This window comes from Sinocyclocheilus grahami, unplaced genomic scaffold (genome assembly GCF_001515645.1).
Source record: "Sinocyclocheilus grahami isolate Dianchi unplaced genomic scaffold, SAMN03320097.WGS_v1.1 scaffold282.1, whole genome shotgun sequence".
NCBI lineage: Eukaryota > Metazoa > Chordata > Actinopteri > Cypriniformes > Cyprinidae > Sinocyclocheilus > Sinocyclocheilus grahami.
Genome location: NW_015505461.1, coordinates 410,964 through 417,940, shown reverse-complemented (window position 1 = coordinate 417,940; position 6,977 = coordinate 410,964). Strand labels below are relative to the sequence as shown.

Sequence of the window (6,977 nt, the reverse complement as noted above, 5' to 3'; positions counted from 1 at the left end):
AATTTTATATATATATATATATATATATATATATATATATATATATATATATATATAAAGCTATTTTATTTATACATTATTACAGACTAGCCTCAACTTTAAAAATAACTTTTTAGAAAAAACTACTTTATGAAATATTACTACAACTGTGGGCATTCCTGGTTGTTCCCAAAAGGAGACTTTGTTTAAACTGAGTTCTGGGAACAAATGCATGTAAGGTAAGGCGTATGTATACACATTTCCCAATTGAAATACAGTCTCAGCCCACAATCAGGCTGACCTCTCTGCCACCCATACCACCCTTTCCTTTTTAACTGTTACAAAGAGAGTGAAAGAGATAAAGAGAGAGTGAGAGAGAGAGAGGCTAGTGGGAGGAACATGTGCTCACTACACGTTCCCTGCTGTGACAGAGAGTATCACTGTTTGCCCAGAAGCCCATACGTTTTGGAGAACGACACTGGCATTGCTACCTGAGCTAAAGAGAGGAAAGGAAAAGGTTTGTGGTCAGCATTTAAAAGGAGGACAACCTTTTTTCAGTTCTGTGAGGGCGCGAGTCTTGCGTCTGGTCTTCTCATTGAATTGTGCGATTGTCCATGCTTGAAGACATTTGCATTGGTTACTGAACTGGACAGCATGACAGACCATTCAGGGTGGAACTAGCTAACTGACTGTGAGTATCCTGTGGGCCTCTGGAACGCTAGATGAGTTGATTTTTGGAACGTTGTGAACCGATGCATTGAAATGAGATGGCTGGAGTGATCTATGCAAAGAGACTTAATAGGTCTGGGATCAGGAGAGTGTCTTCCACCGCTCTCACTGCACCCAGAGTGCCAGCAGTCACGCTGACCAGCCACAGTGTTACCCTGGATAAACGAGCCCTTCGTCGATTGGCCCTGCCTGATCATATGTCTAAGAGACACTCCACAGGTGAGTGAAAGGAACACACACATTCTAGAGACAGCATGTGCAGTAGAGTCTAGTAAAACACAGCAAAATACAGTTGATGAGAGTGGACGATCAAGATGGCCTTTTTTTGTGATGCTGGTTGACCAAACAACTCTAAGTATGCTAGTAGAGAAGTCTGGTGGGATGCCATGCTGGCGCACATCCAAAACATATGCTGTTAACCAGCTATGCTAGTCTTTTTAGCTGGGCACACAGAAATTGGTACCTCTGGTAAAAGGTCTTGTTTTTACTTTGTACCCTTTTTGACTTCTTTGTGCAGTCTGCCATTTAGATAATAGCCAAAACATGTAGCTACACAGCAAATCATGTAACTGCCTCTGAACAGGGTTCACAATATCTGAGAACTCTAAAGCCTCTTGAGACCAATATTAGAATTTTAAGCAAAAGTGGCACTAATGTTGCACTTTATGGTCTTAAGGCAAAAAAAGGTTTTAGTTTGCGTTGAAAGGTAATATAGAGCATTGCGCATTACCTGCGGCGGCGCTCGGCTCTTGGCAATAATGAGCTCTGCACACATTTCTCTGATAAGCGCAGTATAATTAGGCTTAGTCATAAACATCCCCTGTAATTTAGTGATAAAATGGCTGAAAATGGCTCAGCTACAAAGAAAGGACCTGGAGCTTGTAAACAGTGGCGCTTTGTCTCATGTTCTGCTACCTATCTAGGTTTGCGTACATGCATGAGAAGGGGCTGATGGGAGGTGTAGTCAACAGCTGGGTAATGAAGGGGATTTTCATGTTGGGTGATAGCGGCAAACTTTCTTGTGAGGTGGCAGATGTGGTGCGACTTGGGCAACAGCTGTGGCGAAACGATTACCGCAGCAGTGGAGAGATGTCAGAGCGCTGGCTTTTCTCCCTGTGCATTATCATCACACACATACACGCGCACACACACACACACACACACACACACACTGCATACACACCAGTCTGCAATGAAAAACAGCCACCTACCACACATATAACAAGACGGGGGAGCCGAATACAAACCCTGAAATTCATAAAGGAAAAAAAAGAGGGAAAAATTATCAAAACAAAGTCTGGTTCTTTCCTATCACAGGCAGCAGAGAGCTTAGCCACACTAATCCACAGCTATTTGAATATGTATGCTTGGATGATATGTTGGCCAGTGCTTTAGCATCTTAGCATAGCTAACAGTGCTGTATGTGTGTTAAGGGCTGACCGTGCTTGCAGGGGAAATGAGGACAGAGGAATTACGCTGTCCTGAACGTTTTTCAAGCATTGGCAGTACAATAAATCAACAATTTATTCAACTTCACTGATATTCTGGAATGCAGTGCTGGTCAAATGCTCATGGAGGTGTTGTTTTAGGTGCATGTGGCTCACGAGACTGTAGAAGATGGATGGGTTCAGCATGGCTGCAACAGAGAATCTCAGTTACAAAACTTACTGTGCTACAAGACAACATTTTAAGGCATCATAGGTGTCATATGTTGCATGGAACTCAGAACTTGTAATTCTCCCGCCTCCTTCCCTGAAAATAACCACTAGAACATCACTCATACATCTGACTCATAAAGTTGAGGTACATTAAGTGCTGCAATGCTGACATATTTTTGTAAGCTAACCTGGAAGTTAACATCACCATGGTTCCCTTGACAAAATCCCAATAGATTTTTCCATTGGCTTTTGGATTATTGCAGAAAATAATCTCTGCGAACAACAAAAGTTTATGACACTTTGTTATTATGAAAATCTGAGAATGAACACAACATTTATGAATTTTGAAGCTTAAATACAATCGGCAGAAGTAAAAAGCTAAACGTAAGCTAAAAAATAAAATAAATCCCTCAAAGTTTGTTTTGAATAGTTTGCAAGAGCACAGATTTGGTTGTGAAAGCGGATTACGAGTTGAGAATGTAGATAAGAATGTCCCTGACAACCTCAGTAGTCTCATTTAACCACTTATTAGCAACTGACTTTTTCAAGACAAATAAAAGCTTTTAAAAAATCACAAGGGGGTATTACTAATGCATTTTATGTCGTAGAATAAGACATGAAAATGAGTTTGTGTTAACCACAGACCTTATTGCAGGCATTTAACAAAAGACCCATTCAAAATCAAATGATTTTAGGACGATGGAACTGGAAGTGCTAAAATACTAACTTCCGGGTTTTGGCCTACAAAGAAACATCATCCATGCAGCACTCTATAATAAAAATAATAGTGTTATAGCACCCTTCGAGAGTGCATGGCCCCCCCCCCCCCCCCCCTTTACTTCCAAGATTACTTCTAAATCCAAATTACCTGAGCTAGTCACATTCATTTTATTTAAATTATTTCTCCTAAGACATTTTTGTAAAAGAACAACACCAAAGAAGAAATTAGTTAAAAGATGACTTAAAGTCAAGAGAGAAATTGGCATTATAATCTAATAATCAGAAAATAATCTACATATATAAAAGCATAAATCTGTGCTGTTGTTTGCTATTTTTGACATCACATTACTATATGGCATTCTTTGGCAAGATTTCTGAAAGACTGTAGCCTAAAACAGTGCCCAAATATTATAGATATTTTAATGGTTATGATTATTCTCACTGCCTCATATCTGTTTATATCTGTATCATCTATTGTGTACAGTGAGATTTGATTTTATGTTGAATGAGGGAACTCAATTAAAGGCTCCATTAAGTTTCCATACATGAGTTACTGTACATGAAGAGCACTGACCTTAATCTGCATTTGTGGGAGTAACACACTGCCAAAAGAGACAGATACAAACCAACATTTTAAGCTAATAACTGTGAGTCGAAAAGCGTACAGTATAGTGGCTGTTCTTTTGCTAAATGAAAGTACTAATGCCAGGGGAAAAAACTAAATCATGGTCACTGTGTTTCTCTACTGCATTTTTAATTACAAATCTTACAATCACACTCACAAAAAAAAAAATCACAAACTTTGACTCATGTTTATTTATCCTTGCCTTCCTATTTTAAATAGGGATACCCAAAAAAGAAAATTCTGTCATCATTTTCTCATCCTTATGTTGTTTACAACTTTCTTCTGTGGAACATAAAATAGGATATTTTGAGAAATATCTCAACCACCTCCCAACCACCTCCAAAGTGTCTTCTTTGAAGAACATATCCTTTTAAAAAGTCTGGAAAATACTGTAGGTATTGCTAGACCCTAGGTGACCTATAAGCCCCCTGTCTTTCATCTCAGTCCCTCTAAATCAGAGGTCTTCAAACTCAGTCCTGGAGGGCTGGTGTCCTGCAGAGTTTAGCTCCAACTTGCCTCAACACACCATCCTGGAAGTTTCTATTATACCTAATAAGGCCTTAATTAGCGGGTTCATGTGTTTTTAATTAGGGTTGGAGCTAAACTCTGAAGGACACCGGCCCTTCAGGACAGAGTTTGGAGACCCCTGCTCAAACTTTTTTTAATCAAATTTAGCTATTAGCACCATTAAACATCTGTGACTACAGTATATAAGGTTGTTTCACTATGAATTCTCTATTTGCTAGTTGTTAAAAATCAAAAATTTATAACATTACATATTATCTTTTCACAGTAAATGGCTGACCTGGTCATAGTGTGGGAACGTTTTTTATCATCAAAACAGATTTGTGTAATTCTGCATTACAGAATGCAGTTCATTATCTCTTGCTCATTCTTTCTCTTACTTCCTGTCCTGTCTCACATCCTCTCTTTATCAGTGTTACCCTGTTGAGAAATGACAAGCTCTTCATGCTCATACACACATTTCATCATTGCATCTTCTTTTAATCTCTGCGATTCAGAACACTGATAGCAATGAAGAAAGATGTTGGCGACACATCTGCTTCCATAGTGCGCCTCGCTCCTTTCTCAGAGTAAAAGCGGATGACTCCATTCCTCGTTGCACTGCCTGTGGCCACCTTCTCATTAGATAAAGTCCCTCTCTGAGCGGCTGTGCTTAAAATAACTTTCATTTACTGCAGTCTGTAAGGGTGACTCAACAAGGCCACTGAATGCCGGAGCTTCAGTGGGAGAGGACAAAGAAAGAGGACAAAAGAGCTGTGTTTCTCTGGCAGCACCCCGTCTTATCTCTTTCCAGCACTCTTGATGGTGTCTGCAGCCACAGGAAAGGATTTATAATGTGCAAGTGAAAAAAAGATCTCCCTCTTGCGAGCCTTTACCCATGCTTTCTCTTTTTTTTTTTTTTGCTCTATTTCTGCCTCCGAAGAGACCGTCATTTCCATATGGACACAATAAGCCCAATCAGATGAGAACATCTCTGCCACTTTATCAGATGCAGAGAAAAAGAAAGACAGACAAGGACATTCTTAATGCCACTAGGTGAAGGTCAAAGTATGAAGGGTGGTGTAGGAATAGAGATAACTGCTCATAATGAAGAGGTTTGAAATCGTCCTCAAAGTGATCACTTGGAGGAGTGCAGACAGCAGTGCTATAGTCACATCAACAAAGACTTAAATTAAGCTAGGAAGGAGGACCTGTCAGGCGCTGACATTGACGGACTGTCTTTGAGCGTACCCTCATGAGAGCGTTGCAATGTCAATCAAACTGCTCTCAAGATGCTAAGAACCCCATGCTGCACCTTTTGCTCCAGTCACTGTTACACTAAGACCAAAAACAAACCTGTAACTATGTGTATGTTGTAAACCCACAATCCCATTGTACATACTTCCTGTTGCGTTACACTTTTAAAAAAATGCATAGTTTAAAAATTACTAGTCTACCAAGTTTTTAAATTAAAATCACTTGATAGTTACTGTATAATTACAGTACCAACATGGCAACAGTAATATTCAAAAGCTGAAAATTTATTGGTAAGCAAGAACACCATGAAATGGACAAAACAAGCAAGAGATAGCATGTACATACGTACAGTGGGTACGGAAAGTATTCAGACACCCTTAAATTTTTCACTCTTTGTTATATTGCAGCCATTTGCTAAAATCATTTAAGTTAATTTCTTTTCCTCATTAATGTACACACAGCACCCCATATTGACAGAAAAACACAGAATTGTTGACATTTTTGCAGATTTATTAAAAAAGAAAAACTGAAATATCACATGGTCCTAAGAATTCAGACCCTTTGCTCAGTATTTAGTAGAAGCACCCTTTTGATCTAATACAGCCATGAGTCTTTTTGGGAAAGATGCAACAAGTTTTTCACACCTGGATTTGGGGATCCTCTGCCATTCCTCCTTGCAGATCCTCTCCAGTTCTGTCAGGTTGGATGGTAAACGTTGGTGGACAGCCATTTTTAGGTCTCTCCAGAGATGCTCAATTGGGTTTAAGTCAGGGCTCTGGCTGGGCCATTCAAGAACAGTCACAGAGTTGTTGTGAAGCCACTCCTTCATTATTTTAGCTGTGTGCTTAAGGTCATTGTCTTGTTGGAAGGTAAACCTTCGGCCCAGTCTGAGGTCCTGAGCACTCTGGAGAAAGTTTTCGTCCAGGATATCCCTGTACTTGGCCGCATTCATCTTTCCCTCAATTGCAACCAGTCGTCCTGTCCCTGCAGCTGAAAAACACCCCCACAGCATGATGCTGCCACCACCATGCTTCACTGTTGGGACTGTATTGGACAGGTGATGAGCAGTGCCTGGTTTTCTCCACACATACCACTTAGAATTAAGGCCAAAAAGTTCTATCTTGGTCTCATCAGACCAGAGAATCTTATTCAGGTGTTTTTTAGCAAACTCCATGCGGGCTTTCATGTGTCTTGCACTGAGGAGAGGCTTCCATCGGGCCACTCTGCCATAAAGCCCCAACTGGTGGAGGGCTGCAGTGATGGTTGACTTTCTACAACTTTCTCCCATCTCCCAACTGCATCTCTGGAGCTCAGCCACAGTGATATTTGGGTTCTTCTTTACCTCTCTCACCAAGGCTCTTCTCCCCCAATAGCTCAGTTTGGCCGGACAGCCAGCTCTAGGAAGGGTTCTGGTCATCCCAAACGTCTTCCATTTAAGGAATGGAGGCCACTGTGCTCTTGGGAACCTTAAGTGCAGCAGAAATTTTGTTGTAACCTTGGCCAGA

At 40.5% G+C, this 6,977-nt stretch overlaps 1 pseudogene; it reads left to right on the top strand.

Annotated features, from left to right (window-relative positions):
- Nucleotides 1-731: 731 nt before the first annotated feature.
- The window catches only part of LOC107600357 (protein CBFA2T3-like), a 78,351-nt pseudogene continuing 72,105 nt past the window's right edge, over nt 732-6,977 (top strand).